Below are 16,301 nucleotides of genomic sequence, written 5' to 3' on the forward strand. Positions count from 1 at the left end.
AGGGCCACAAAGTAACCACGAATGTGAGCAAGCCACGCACAGCCACCGCTGTTGGCATCTGACCAAACACTAAGTTTGTGCGGGACACGATCCGAGAAGTGTGTGAGTTCGCCCCATAGGAGCGACATGCCACTGAGTTACTGAAGGTCTCCAAGGACAAATGGGCCCTCAAGTTCATCAAGAAAAGGGTGAGGACACACATCCGTGCCAAGAGGAAATGGGAGGAGTGGAATATTCTGGCTGCCATGAGGAAAGTCACTGCCAAGACAGAGCTCTCTGCCCTGCCCTTTCCCTGAAATAAAGAGCAGCTTGACAGAAGAAAAAAAAATGCATTTAGTGGATATAGCTAAAAAGTGAGCATAAATCATCACCTGTGAAACAAATGAAATGTATTAGCAAAATTTTTTTAAAAAAAATTAACTAAACACATTTAAGAGAAGCACAAATGGAAATTATCTTGAATTTGGTGAAACTACAAGAGAAATTATAGGAGAAAATATTAATGTGACAGAATCTTTTTAAGGTTCAAGAGAGATACTACCTTTAATCAGCAAGGTCAGATATTTTCTAACAAAACTCTTTTATTCATCTGTCCTCTATAAATGTTAATTTTCATCTGGCCCAGGCAATCAAATAAGAAATCTTCATTTCTCTGCATCAGATGTTCAGATCTTTGTATTTCAAAGATTAAATGTGTCAATATGTGTTATTGTGGTATAATATGCTATTGTAAGTTCATAGGATTCAAGATGCTAAGGTCACTCCAACATTTTTCTTCCCCAAGTTATTCCACGATACAGGAAATATATATATGATAATTATTTTTGAATAAACCTAACAGCCTTATTCAAAAAGGAAAAAAAAAAAAACTCCACAGGATACTTTTCAGAAAAGTGTGTTCTAATGTGAACACATACTCTTGATTAATGAATAAAATGCTCAAGCCTAACGGCATCTTTGGGTAGGCTAAGGTTTACCGCTATTTTCCAACCTTAGGATTCTAAAGTATACTTTGGCAAATCCATTCATTTGTGTTGTTTATTAAATTATCTGAGACTAGTGATCCATGCACTTAAGTGTCACAAAAAGAGAAAGAAAAAAAAATCATCATAATATTATAGTCCCAAAAGTTTTTATTCATATTACTCTCTTGGAGAGAACCCATTGTTTAACACCAAGAATGACATGGCCATTGAGAATTATATTTAACATTTAATTGTACTGACAAAATTAAATATTTTAGGTCTAATATATCAAGAATATTTACCCCTTAATACACTGAACATAAAAAGTATTCTGTTTCATTGCTTTGCTTTCTTTATGGGCTTAAAGCTGCCAAATTATTCCATTTGATTTCAGAGAATTCTCATATGGCACTCTATTTTATTTACTTTATCTTCAATAAAATGGTTCAGTGAGCATTAGCAACTCTGAGATACAAGTTTCAATCAGTCTTCAGGCAAAGGAGTCAATCTATATTAGACCTACTGTGCTGTGAGGTGCAGCTTAAAATTTGGAATAAGGCAAAGCAACAGTGAAAATGTGAGCTAAGCCTAATAAAGGCCACAGAAAAGAGGAAGAAAGCTCTCCCCAGGCTCTCGCATGCACTGCTTATACAATGCCAGGTGCCAGGCTCAACACATGAAGAGCTCCTTAATAAGGCTGACAGCTAAAAGGAGGCTTCAGACTATAACTTCATTTTACATGACACCTACAGTAATAGTCCTCTGTTCTCTGGCAGACAATTGTAAAAACTCAAATTGCCAACAGTTTAAAATGAGGTTTCATAGTCATCCCCTTGGATATCATATAGGGGGAAAAAAACGAAAACATCCAAGCTGCATTGTATCTCTCCTATTGCATTTTCATACAATTACTAATGTAACAGTAGTTTCAGTGGACCTTTCCTTACAAATTTGTATGACATTTTAAATATAGCTGCTGGATTAGATTTTAACCACAAAACAATCTAAGTTTGAGCAACAACTCATTTTGGAAAATGATATCACTGAAGACTAATTCCAAGAAATGTGGGGTAGTACTGTTGGATGCCGTGAAAATGTCTCCCAAAGCACAAACTTTGTAATAAGTGATGCTGGTTCATATTTGATATGGGCTGTAAAAAGCAGATTATTATAATGGTGCACTTCCCAGCAAATAAGACCATTAAAAGGGTACTTAACGTTCAGCTGAATTGAAAAGCAGGCCAGTTAAAATCTATATTTTGCTATTTTGTATAACGATATCAAAAATTTTACTAGCAGATAATTCCAACCCACAAATTTAAAATTATAAACATGAACTCTTATTTAAAAAAATGAACAAGTTTTCATTTTCTCTTTTTCTAATATAGTGCATTATGTTTGTTCAAGTTCTATCATCACATCAATAGGAATGAAATTTGGAATGATGGTTTAATGAGAATGTATTTATTTATTTGTTTATTTGAGGCAGCGTTTCAGTCTGTTCCCCCGGCTGGAGTGCAGTGGTACGATCCTGGCTCACTGCAACCTCCACCTCCTGGGTTCAAGCAATTCTCCTGCCTCAGCCTCTCAAGTTGCTGGAATTACAGGCACCCGCCACCATGCCAGGCTAATTTTTATATTTTTAGTAGAGACAGGGCTTCACCATGTTGACCAGGCTGGTCTCAAACTCTTGACCTCAGGTAATCCATCCACCTCGGCCTCCCAAAGTGATGGGATTACAAGTGTGAGCCACTATGCCTGGTCAATAATTTATTATTTTTTTTAAATGTTGCTCTATTACTTGCTGATACATATTTCTCAATTCACTTTTCTGGAAGCCAAATGTATTGAATGAATTCAATGAGCTAATGAATTCAATGCTTCAAACTACAGCACTCCAAATAGATACTGCCATGTAACTCTAGTAATTGAAACTCCATAAAGGACATTAAAAGATGTAAGAAAACTATCATGATAAATTAGTCGAAGAGACTCTGTAAGTCCAGATCCTATTAACATATGGGTATTTATTCCAAGCAGCTCTTCCACAAACAATGAGTATCACACCAGCACATAGACCTACCCAGTAATGAGTAAGCATGACTCTCCAACACTGATCTGATTAGTGGGCAAAATACTAAAAGTGGCTTCTACATGTTGCAAAATCAGTATTCCAGGTAAATCTAAACATTTCACATTTCATTTGGCTCACTATCTTATAAATATGCATACCCATCTCTTCTATTACATATGTCTGAGAGACATTATATTTGGTATACTATTAATCTTTATATTCCTCTTAAATCCAAGGGCAGTGCTGAAATTTGTGGATATAATCTTAGGGTTAAAATATTCTATAATATATTATCTATTATTACATAAAAATTACCCCCCCAACTTGGCAATTTAGAACAAAACCATTTATTATCTTGTATTAGTTTGTTCTCATACTCCTATGAAGAAATACCTGAAACTGGGTAATTTATAAAGGAAACAGGTTTAATTGACTCACAGTTCCACATGGCTGGAGAGGCCTCAGGAAACCTACAATCATGGCAGAAGGCACCTCTTCACAGGTTGACAGGAGAGAGAATGAGTGCCCAGCGAAGGGAGAAGCCCCCCATAAAGCCATCCGATCTCATAAGAACTCACTCACTATCATAAGAACAGTGATTCATGTTCTTCCCATATGTAATTGGTTTCAAAGGTGTAAGCTGTAATGGATTCTCACAAGTAACTTAAGGGTTATTTGAGGTATATTTTAAACTACTGAGCCAATATAAAAGTGAATAACTTATAAAGAATATCTTCTGAAATATGACTGTCAAATTGAATACTGGCTGTTAGACCACTGTTCTAAATCAAGAAGGTGTTTTACATATTCGATGAATATTTCTAAAGATACTATTATATGCAGCATTGTAAGAAACACACAAATGAGCAACATTCTGTGATCTCTATGGGTAGCAGGGGAATGAGATTAATGATCACAAATCTGTAACATCAGACTGCCTATGATATGGTATGATTCTATGCAGAAAACGTCCTAGGCTAGCTAAAAAGGAGGTAAGAAATAAGAAAAGTATAGTGGAAAAAGGCAGAAATATAAATGTGCTTTAAAAAGATAAGAGAATGGGAAGGAAAAAGGTGTACACTGACAAAGATGTAGGCGAGAAAATGTAAAACATGTAGTTAAAGGTATACATATCCGAGTAAAGAGAAAAGGTAAGATATCTGTGTTTTGGCACATTCTGGAGTGTACTAAATACCACACTAGGACTAGGCTGTAATTAAGTCTAGTGGTGTTAGCCAGCTTGAAACAATGGATGAATTTTAGGCAAGGAGGAATGGTCTGCTGGGAGTTATTTTGTAAGAAAACTATGAAAAAAAATTTTTTGACACGTTTCAACAATGTTCTTTTTCATTTACTATAGCATAATTATAAAACCTTAAGGTAATATATTTCATGAATTTTAAGTTTAACATGCTTTGGCAAACAGTCTCCAGGGTTTTTCCCATATTCATGCCCTGTAAAATTCCTTCTCCTCGAGTGTGGGCAGGACCTGTGCCTTGTTTCCAGCCAATAGAATATGGCAAAGGTTATGGGTTGTCACTCTGATGATTACTTTAATACACATACATATATTATACGTGTGTGTGTGTGTGTGTGTGTGTGTGTGTGTGTATATATATATATACACACACACACACACACACACATCCATATATACATACACACACACATATATATATATATATACACGTGTGTATTACTACACACACACACACACACACACACACACACACAGGCTCTATTTTGGTAGCATGAAGTATAGACTCTACTGCTGGTTTTAAAGCAGAAAGCTGCTATGTTGTAAACTGTGTATGGAGAGTGTCACATGGGAGGAAGGTGGACTTTAGAGGCTGAGGATCTCAGTCCTAAAACTGCAATGAACTGAATTCAGCTGACAATCAATGCACTTGGAAGAGGACCCTGAGCTCTAAATGAAAATGTAACCTGCTGACATCTTGATTGTAGCCTTTTAAGACCCTGAGCTAAACTGTCAGAGTCTGGACTCTTGACTCACAGAAATTGTGAGTTGATACATTTATGTTGCTTTAAGCTTATAAATATATGAAAATGTATCATATAGTAACAGAAAACTAATATACATCCTAACCACACCCAGAGAGCACAGGTACATAATATAATACACTGAATGCTTGTGTTGCCCCCAAATTCCTATGTTAAAATCCTATACCACAATGTGATGGTACTAGGAGGTGGAATATGTGGTAGGTAATTAGGCCATGAAGATACAGCCCTCATGAATGTGATTAGTGCCCTTTTTATAAAAGGAACCCCAGAAAGTTCTCTCAATCTCTTTCTGACATGTGAGGACACAATAAAGAACATGGCAGTCTACAATCTGAAAGAAGACCCTCAACAGAACCCAACTTTGCTGGCTGACAGCCTGAACTGAATCTTCCAGCCCCCATTACTGTGAGAAATAAATTTTTGTTGTTTATAATCCACTCAGTCTATGGTACTTTGTTATAACAATATAAAATAACCAAGACAAAGAATTAACTCATATTTAGCATTTCTTATAAGGCCCATGATTGGATATAAGTTAATATTCTATATAGGGTATTTGCCACATGGCCTGAATAATACAGTCAACCATTGAAATGAATATAATAGAAAACAAAATAATACGAACTTTTTAAATGTTCATTATGCCCTTTATATTATTCACACAATTAATCCTCAAATAAACTCTATTAAGTAGGTACTATTATCTCTATTTTCTAGATTGACAAATTAAGTCTAAAAGAGCCTTGATGACTTGTTCAAGGTTTCACATAAAGTAGGTTTGTTTTGGAACCACCATTCAAACCAAGGCAATCTGATTTCCAACTTTGGATTCTCAACAGCTCTACTCTATAGCCTCTCTACTTGCAGTCTTGCTCATTCTGTTTCCTTTAGAAAATGAATATCAGTTGACAATGAATATAAGTATGCTCTGTATCTGAATTACTGAACCAACCCCCTGTCCACCAAACCAGCTTCCCACATAGTCCATTTACGTTTTTTTAATAATTCAAAAAATAGAGAAAATATTTTTCACGTATGATACCTAACATCTAATAAGTATTTATGGAATCTATAGCAATTTTTTATAAATATGTGAATGAAAATTATTTCTACTTCACTGAATTAACTAAAACTGGTATTTAATTTCAGTTTAATAGCCTTGCAGTGGAAACTCTGAAAATAACTGTGAATATCTTAAAGTAAAACACACCCATATGCCCAACTACGCATTTACCCACATACACAAATACTCTGTTATAAGTTGTATGAAACAACATTTTAGTTCCCATCTGATAAGTATTATGTACGGCAGGTTATTTAACATCTTTGAGAGGTGAAATGGAGATAAAACTAAAAGAAAAAATTTGAAAATAGAAAGTTTGAACCAAGTTCCATTTAGGGATTATCTAGGGGGAAGAAAACAGAGAAGACAATAATCCAGTATTTCTTGAAAATAGCTATGTATCAAGTGCTAAATTTTTACAATAATAAAATAAACAGATCTATTAGTCCCCTCTTTTACTCTTTGAGAGCTGAAAAGCAAAAAATAAACAGAGGTTGATTTAAAAAGCCAAAAAATAGCAGCAAGTATGCAAATTCCTGTCAATCTGACTCCAAAATCTTTGCTTCTCCAAATTTGCTTCTTCTCTTACAATCATACTTCCAGCTCAAGGGTTCAAAACTGTATACATTTATGAGGAAAAATGCTTTTTCAGAATGCACTTTCCCATTAAGGTGAAACTTTGGCATTATATATATTCATTATTTACACCAATATGTGGTTAGTGTTTAATTAAAAATACTTTAAAACTGCCACTATAAGCACGTAACTACAAAAAGTCTAAGTAGCACATTCCAAAATCAGTTTGAGGGCCAACTTCAAGTGTAATTATATTCTCTTCTAGGAAGAAGATTCTCTGTTTTCTAAAAATAGTTTATCTTATGATTCCATGATTCATTCTTTCCTGGTTTATTGTCAGATAATTCCCGCTTATTATAAATCTAAACTCCCTCTGCTATTATACAAATATACATGCTGTTACTCAAAAATAATAACTTATTTATCAAAAGGTTGTATAAAGATGGAGTATATTGATATAACCATTATCTATGGCAAACATACAAATAGTGTTCCACTAACTATAAAAAGATTGAGTGTTAGCAGACCTGTGTTCTGATAACACCTAATTGTTTATTATTAACTGTAAAATGACGACAAGCTACGTAACTTTTTCCAAATCATTTAAATTTTTTGTCTTTGTTTCTCTACTTACCAAAGAATATTAATGTCAACCTTACTTACATCATAAATTAAGAGTAAAATGAAGTAAAAGGTTGTCAAAGTGCTTTGAAAATCTTAAATACTATATAAATATGGGATCATTTTAATGTGTATCTGGTAAAATGATAAAACTGGTAAGAAATGAACCCCCCAAAAAAAATCCACAGGAAAAACGAAGGTAAAATATCTGGAAAGTACTTAACTGTATAACTAAAGAACATTGACAAATATCTCTCAGAGAGATTATGGAGTGTATCTTGAGAAAGTTGTAGAAATTGGTGGAGAAATTTGGGTACAAAGTGAAGATCCTGAGGCCTGTTCTATGCTCAGGGTGAAACTCTTAACAAAGAATTCTGAAGAAGCCAGGACATTTTGGTTACCCTCTCTCCTGAGGTAAACATTGGGGAAAAGATGATATAAACTACTAGGAAGCTTTAAAATACAAACTCTGCCTAAAATTTCTTTTAGGTTTCTTTTAAAATTATAATTATATTATTATAAATTTGGATACTGATGACAAACTGTTTGATTGATATTACAGTACAACAGTGAAACTGAAAAGCCCATTTTGAGAACCTTTATATGCTCAGACTGTAAATATCAAGGAAAACTATCAAGAGATTTAAAGCTACACAACATTAAAAAACACATCTTCCAAAACCACTGATTGGATCTCAAAAATTGTATTAGAAAAATCAAATTTTCAAGAAAATAATCATTACTGGTATATTATTGTCATTATTTTCTCAATACTTCTAGATACCCCAAAAACTTCAATATTAATTGAACTTTTAAAAAATAATACTGAAAACACCAGCATAATAAAAGGTAAGCACAATGGTAATAAGACACTCCAAGTACTTTTCTTACCTAATAATTTACTTTTAATATTTCAGACCAAATTCATATTCCCTATGAGCGTATGCTGGTTTTAAAAAGTGATACCACGTTTAATAGAAAGAGAACAGGAAGTAGTGACATGGAAACCCCAAAAGCAGTGATAAATATTTCCACTGCCCTACTTAACATGTCTCCATAGTATGCTGAAAACTTCTTAACATCTGGGTAAAGATACTTAACCAAAAATATTAAAGAATAAAATCACCATTAGAAAAATAAAAATAAGCAAAATGAGCAAAAGAGAATTTTTACCAAAAGGACACTTACCTATTTCTTCCAGATCTTCCACAAGACTTTTGAATCAACCTTGAAATGGAGTCTTAGGAAAATTCAATCCCAGCATCACATTAGAGTAGACCTGTTAATAGAGACAAGTAATTTTCACTGCTTAGAAAATTAAATTTAAATTTACATCACAATTAGCGCAGTGACTTCACAGAACATAAAACATGTTGATCCTTAAGGACAATGTTAATGTTAACATGCATTATTTTGTGAATATTCAAATATGCATAAAAATGCTTTTTCTACATTTAAATTTAGAGAATTTTCAAGGCATTGTTTGGTGCAAAGCAAAGGCCATGGAGACAGCATAAGATGCACTTCCAAGAGATGGAGATTTTATTTCCCACTCTTTCATTGATTTGGGAAGTTTAAACTTTTCAATGATTAAATATTAATTTACAGAAGGAATTATTTATGTCTCCAATTTCTTAACTGAAAACATGACTGATTTCCATTGCTCTTCAACACATAGTTAATGAGCTTTGTAGGCTTTTCCACAACTAACAAATTGGTAGTAAGAATTTACTCCTCATAATCACAATGTAAGGGTTATTACTGAAATGCTTATTTAAGTTTGTATTTCCCAGATCCATTTCCAATTCAACTACTCTCTTTTTCTAGTTCCTTCCTTCTTTAATCTGACAGATTTAGCTCACACCTTTCTTGGGCTAAAATATGTTAAGTGTACTGAAAGTCCAATAAAGTTATAGAACTTAGTACTATACAGATCAGACTTGTCCAACTCAAGGCCAGGACGACTTTGAATGCAGCCCAACACAAATTTGTAAACTTTCTTAAAACACTATGAGATTTTTTTGCATTTAATTTTTAGCCATTCACCTATCATTAGTGTTAGTGTATTTTATGCAAGACCCAAGACAATTATTATTCTTTCACTGTGGCGCAGAGAAGCCAAAAGATTAGACATCCCTGGTATAGAGAGTAAATGGGTTTTGACTCAAACAACACTGATTGATCGGTAATGACTAAATGGAGAGCTGTATGGAGACAAAAACTGAGTCAGCAGCAAGAAATTCTATGTTCAATTAGCAATGTCTGCCATAGACATTGAAAAGGATGACCAGCATCACTCGCCATCTTTGTTGCACAGTTATGCTTGTTGAGCTAAAAACCCTTCTTTCTTGCAATAAAACCTTAGTGCACGGCCAATTAATAATAACGTATTCTGGCTGAATCACAGATCCAAATACTCAGTGCCACCATTACTCCTTTCCCTGAGTACTTTTGGTGTTTCACAAAGCATTAGGTATTCCACAGAACATAATTTGAAAGCACTGTTTAGTGAATTATAAGTACTAAGGTAACTCAAAGCCATAAATATTAAGGTAGTTTGAACTCCTGTTCGTCACACTCCGTATATTCTTTCTCCATAGCTTCTGTTGTCCACGTTTCTGTTAACAATACAATTGTGTACATTAGCAGGTCCCATCCTTGATTTTCCTTGTGTTAATCTTTCTTCCATAATTATTTTCTGCCTAACATACACCACCAAAAGGAGTGAATTTCGTTAGTATAAGTCTAAATTATTTTACAATTTTATATTGACTTATTTTCCCTTGCCCATATTCACAGGGAAATTTCAACTTTTTCTATAACAGTCTATAAATTCTAGATTTTTTAAAAGAAATCCGCAAACCCATTTTTAAAAGCAGATGCTATAAAAGGTCTATTAATATCAAAGTAAAATTCAAAAATGAAGGGCAAAGAGAGAAAACCTACTCTATAAAATATTAACATGTACTACAAAAGCTTGGTACAGCTGCAGGCACACAGAGTTCAGAAATAAACCCATATATATGTGACAGCTCATATATACATGAGATTTTTATATATAATAATATCACAAAATAAAATATTGGTGTTGGCTTAATGTATACGGGAAAAAGTGATCTAAGAATTGGGCAAAAAGTAAAGCGGGCACCTTATCACACCATATAGAAATCTGAATTACTGAAAGATTAAATAGTTAAATATAAACATCACTTTTTCAAAGTTACTAAGAAAAAAATTTAGGCAAATATTTTTGAGACACAGAGGTAAAAAAACTTTCTGAAACACAGCCTAAAAAGGATAAATCATAAGACATAAAATTGATTTTGCTAAAAAAATGAAAAATTTTCAGTTGAGGATATCATAGATAATTCCATAGGTAAACTGAGAGAATACCTAAAACCAATAAGGAATTAATATTGGTTAACATATATTTATATATTCATAGGAAGCCAATAGAAAAATGAGCAAAGAACCATGAAAAAGAAGTGTTCAGAAGGAGAAGTCCATGCTGTCTAAATCTCATAAAATCACTAGTAATCAGAAAGACACAAATTAAAAAACCAATGAGATACTACTTTATGTCATCAGAAAAGCATGAATTTGAATGCTGAATTCCGCGCAGTGTTGATAAGAATACAGAAAGATGGGAATTCTTGTTTACTGCTAACAAAAGCATAAATTATAAAGTTATTCTTTAAAGCAATTTGGAAGACCTAACATGCCTATGTTTTTTTTTGTTTTTTTTGTTGTTGTTGTTTGTTTTTTTTTTTAGACAGAGTTTCGCTCTTGTTACCCAGGCTGGAGTGCAACAGCGCGATCTCGGCTCACTACAACCTCCGCCTCCTGGGTTCAGGCAATTCTCCTGCCTCAGCCTCCTGAGTAGCTGGGATTACAGGCATGTGCCACCATGCTCAGCTAATTTTTTTGTATTTTTAGTAGAGACAGGGTTTCACCATGTTGACCAGGATGGTCTCGATCTCTTGACCTCGTGATCCACCCGCCTCGGCCTCCCTAAGTGCTGGGATTACAGGCCACTGAGCCCAGCAGCCCATGTTCTTTATGTTCTCAAAGAACCCTGTGGGAACCTCTATTGCAAAATATATTAGCTTAAATTTCATTTCACATTCTTGTTTACATATCTTTCTCTCCCACAAGCTTCTCCATTTTCATTACTCAAAACTCCTGCTGAAACTGATAAATGAAGAAATAGTAATAAGCATATTATGTAGATAATAGAAGTAAATGCCAAAACCATATTGCCTCTGTGTAGCTGAAGTAGGTAGTGAGAAAATACAAGGCAAAGGCCTTCTATTTTTTTGTTTTAATAATCCCTACGTTCCAATTGATTTTTTTTTGAGAAAGAAAAAAAGAATAATAAAAAGAATAAAGAAGAGGAAGAAAGAGAAAGAGGAAGAGGGAGAGAGAATGAGGGTATTGCTTTATTGCCCGGGCTAGAATGCAGTCTAAATATGGGTATGCCTGTAATTGTCCTTAATAATGGAGACATAAAAGAAAATGAGGGAAGAGAGTAACAAACAAGGAGCCAACCAACATTTCGTTTAAACTTCTAAGTTGATATGATGTGGTACTGATAAAAGTGTATATTTTGTTTAAAGTGGAGAGTTCTATAAATGTTAACTACGTTTACTTGTTCCAGATCTGAGTTCAAGTCCTGGATATCGTTGTTAATTTTCTGTCTCATTGATCTGTCTAATATTAATGTTGAAGTCTCCCACTATTGTTGTGTGGGAGTCTAAATCTCTTTATTAGTCTTATATGTCTGGGTATTCCTGTATTGGGTGCGTACATATTTAGGATCTTTAGCTCTTCTTGCTGTTGCATTGATCCTTTTATCATTATAATGTCCTTCTTTGCTTCTTTTGATCTTTGTTGCTTTAACAACTATTTTATCAGAGGCAAAAATTGTAACTTCTGATTTTTATTTATTTATTTTAGCTCTCTGTTTGGTTGGTAAATCTTTCTCCATCCCTTGTTTTGAGTCTTTGTGTATCCTTGAATGTGAGATGGGTCTGGATGCAGCATACTGATGGGTTTTAGTTTTTTATCTAAATTGTCTGTCTGTCTTTGGATTGGGGGATTTAGTCAATTTAAATTTAGAATTAACAATGATATATGTGAGTTTAATGCTGCCATTTAATATTAGCTGGCTATTTTGTCCATTAGTTGATGTAAATTCTTCATTATATTGATGCTCTTTTTGGTATTTTTTAGAAAGGCTAATACTGTTTATTCCTTTCTATGTGTAGTGGTTCTTTCAGAAGCTCTTGTAAAGCAGGCCTGGTGGTGATGAAATCTCTGAGTGCTTGCTTGTTCACAAAAAAACTTTACTTTTCCTTCACTTATGAAGCTTAGCTTGGCTAGATGTGAAATTCTGGGTTGAAAGTTCTTTTCTTTAAGGATGTTGAATATTGGTCCACACTCTCTTCTGGCTTGTAGGGTTTCTGCTGAGAGATCTGCTGTAAGTCTGATAGGCTTCCCTTTGTGGGTAACCTGACCTTTCTCTTTGGCTGCCCTTAGTATTTTCTCCTTCATTTCAACCTGGGTAGATCTGACGATTATGTGCCTTGGAGTTGCTCTTCTTGAGGGATATCTTTGTGGTGTTCTCTGTATTACCTGGAGTTGAATATTATCTTGCCTTACTAGGTTGGGAAAATTTTCCTGAATAATATCCTGAAGCATATTTTCCAGCTTGGATTCATTCTCTTCGTCACATTCAGGTACACCTATCAAGCATAGATTAGGTCTTTTCACATAGTCCCATATTTCTTGGAGACTTTGCTCGTTCCTTTTTATCCTTTTTTCTCTAATCTTGTCTTCTTGTTTTATTTCATTGAGTTGGTCTTCAACCTCTGATATCCTTTCTTCTGCTTGATCAATTCGGCTGTTAAAACTTGTGCATACTTCACATAGTTCTTGTATGGTGTTTTTCAACTCCATCAATTCACTTATATTCCTCTCTAAATTGTGTATTCTTGTTAACATTTCGTCAAACCTTTTTTCAAAGTTCTTAGTTTCTCTGGACTGTGTTAGAACAAGTTCTTTTAATTCACAGAAGTTTCTTATTATCCACCTTTTGAAGCCTGCTTCTGTAATTGGAACACACTCGTTCTCCATCAAGCCTTGTTTCGTTGCTGATGAGGAACTGTGATTCCCTGCTGAGGGAGAGGCGTTCTGATCTTGGGTATTCTCAGCCTTTTTTGGCTGTTTTCTTCCCTTCGTTGTAGATTTATCCATGTGGTCTTTATAATTACCATCTTTGTAATTGGGTTTCTGAGTGGACGTCCAACTTATTGATTCTCAGCGCCGAAATCTGAGCAACCTACTGTGCTGACCAAATCGGCAGCGTTAAGATTGATGGTGCTTTTCTGACTCTGCACCAAGAACCGACGTTCCGAGGCGCCGGCAAAACCGCCTCGCCGGTCACAAGAGTCCCGCTGGCAACCCGTGGGACTCCTCCGCTGGGAATCTCCTGGTGCGTGCGCAACAAGAATTCCTGTGAAGGTGTGCGTCCTCTCGTTCTTTGCGCTTTCACTGGGAGCTACAATCCCAAGCTGCTAGTGATCAGCCATCTTGGTTCTCTCTCCCAATTGATTTTTTAACTCTATGCACGTATTTCTTGAAGAAGGTCAAATATCAAACAAAGAACTCATTTTGTTTTTTAAACTTTTATTTTAAGTTCAGGGGTACATGTACTGGTAAACTCATGCCACAGAGGTTTCTTACATAGACTATTTTGTCACCCAGGTATTAAGCCTAGTACCATTAGTTATTTTTTCTAATCCTCTCCCTCCTCCCACTCTCAACCCTTCTATAGCCCCAGTATCTGTTTTTTCCCTTTATATGTCTATGTGTTATTATCATTTAACTCCCACTTATAAGTGAGACTGTGCAGTACTTGCTTTTCTGTTCCTGCATTAGTTTGCTAAGGATAATTGTCTCCAGCTCTATCTATGTTCCTGCAAAGGCTATCACCTCATTTCTTTCCATGGCTGCATAGTATTCCATGGTCTTACCATTGATGAGTATTTAGGTTGATTCCATGTTTTGCTATTGTGAATAGTGCTACAAAGAACATATGTGCAGATGTGTCTTTATGATAGAACAATTTATATTCCTTTGGGTATATACCCAGTAACAGGATTGTTGTGTTGAATGGTAGTTCTGTTTTTAGGTCTTTGTAAAATAGCCACAGTTTTCTATAATGGTTGAACTAATTTACACTTTTACAAACAATGTATAAGCATTCCTTTTTCTCCACAGCCTCCCCAACACCTGTTTTTGCTTTGACTTTTTAGTCATAACTATTCTCAATGGTGTGAGATGGTCTCTTACGGTTTTGATTCACACTTCTCTAATGATCAGTGATGCTGAGCTTTTCTTCATATGCTTGTTGGTCACATGTATGTCTTCTTTTGAAATGTATCTGTTCATTTCCTTTGCTTTTTTTCTTGAAAATTTGTTTAAGTTACTTAGAGAAGCTGAATATTAGACTTTGTCAGATGCATAGTTTACAAACATTTTCTCCCATTCTACATGTTGTCTGTTTGCTCTCTTGATAGTTTATTTTGCTGTGCAGAAACTCTTTAGTTGGATTAGATCCCATTTGTCAATTTTTACTTTTGTCACAATTGCTTTTGGTGCCTTTATCATAAAATCTTTGCCCATTCCTATGTCCAGAATGGCATTGTCTAAGTTTTTCCACGGATTTTACAATTAGAGCTTTTACATTTAAGTCTTTAATTCATCTTGAGTTAACTTTTGTATGTGGTGTAAGGAAGGGGTCCAGTTTCAATCTTCTGCATATGGCTAGCCAGCTATCCCAGCACCATTTATTAAATAGGGAGTTCTTTCCCCACTGCTTGTTTTTGTCAGCTTTGTAGAAGATCAGATGGTTGGAGGTATGCAGGCTTATTTTGGGTTCTCTATCCTGTTGCAATGGTCTATGTGTCTGTTCTTGTACCAGTACCATGCTATTTTGGTTACAGTAGCCCTGTAGCATAGTTTGAAGCTGGGTAGTATGATGCCTCCAGCTTTGTTCTATTGCTTAAAATTGCCTTTGCTATTCAGGCTCTTTTTTGGTTCTGCATGAATTTTAAAATAGTTTTTTTCTAGTTCTGTAAAGAATGTCATTGGGAGTTTGACAGAAATAGTACTGAAACTATAAAATGCTTTGTGCAGTATGGCTATTTTAATATTGATTCTTCTTATCCATGAGCATGGAATGTTTTTCCATTTGTTTGTGTTATCTCTGATTTCTTTGAACAGTGTTTTGTAGTTCTCCTTGTAGAGATCTCTCACCTCTATGGTTAGCAGCATTTATAGGTACTTTATTCTGTAAAATGTTAATTTTAAGAATAAATAAAGAGCATGTAGCCACTGCATCATGTAGATTTTCATTAAACAAAGCATATATTTTATTTTAATGGCAGAAAGGAAGGAGGGAAGGAGGGAGGGGCAGATACCACTGTGGAATGTAAATTAACACAGCCACTTTGAAAAACAGTATGGCGTTTCCTCAAAAAAAACAAAAATAGAATTACTATATAATCCAGGAATCTTACTTCTGGGTATATATCCAAAGCAATTAAAATTGGTATTTAAGTGATGTCTGCACTCTTTTTTTCAACATTATTCACAATAATCAAGGTATGGAAGTAATCTAAGTATCCATCAATGAATGAATAAAGAAAATGTGATATATAAACACAATGGAGTACTATATAGCCTTAAAAAAGAACCTTCCACCATTCAAGACAACATGCTTGGAATTATAGTACATTATATTAAGTAAATTAAGCCAGGCACAGAAAGACAAATACTGTGTGATCTCATTAGTATATGCAATCTAAAAAAAATTAATCTCAAAGAAACAGAGAATAGAGAGATAGTTATCAGAAGATGGTAGGAGGAGGGATGGGGAAAGGGAAAATATTGATCTAAGTGTTCACAGTTTCAG

General features: G+C 34.7%; 1 protein-coding gene across 11 annotated transcripts in view; it reads right to left on the reverse strand.

The window, feature by feature from the left end:
- Window positions 1-16,301, reverse strand: part of FOXP2 (forkhead box P2) — a 596,515-nt gene that overhangs the window by 387,119 nt on the left and 193,095 nt on the right. For all 11 annotated transcript variants that reach the window (XM_074379189.1, XM_074379186.1, XM_074379182.1 and 8 more), the window contains one exon: window positions 8,513-8,603. The gene's annotated coding sequence lies outside the window, so the exon portion shown is untranslated. The remainder of the gene's footprint in view (window positions 1-8,512; window positions 8,604-16,301) is intronic.

Source organism: Saimiri boliviensis, chromosome 10, assembly GCF_048565385.1.
Source record: "Saimiri boliviensis isolate mSaiBol1 chromosome 10, mSaiBol1.pri, whole genome shotgun sequence".
In the NCBI taxonomy this organism is placed as follows: domain Eukaryota; kingdom Metazoa; phylum Chordata; class Mammalia; order Primates; family Cebidae; genus Saimiri; species Saimiri boliviensis.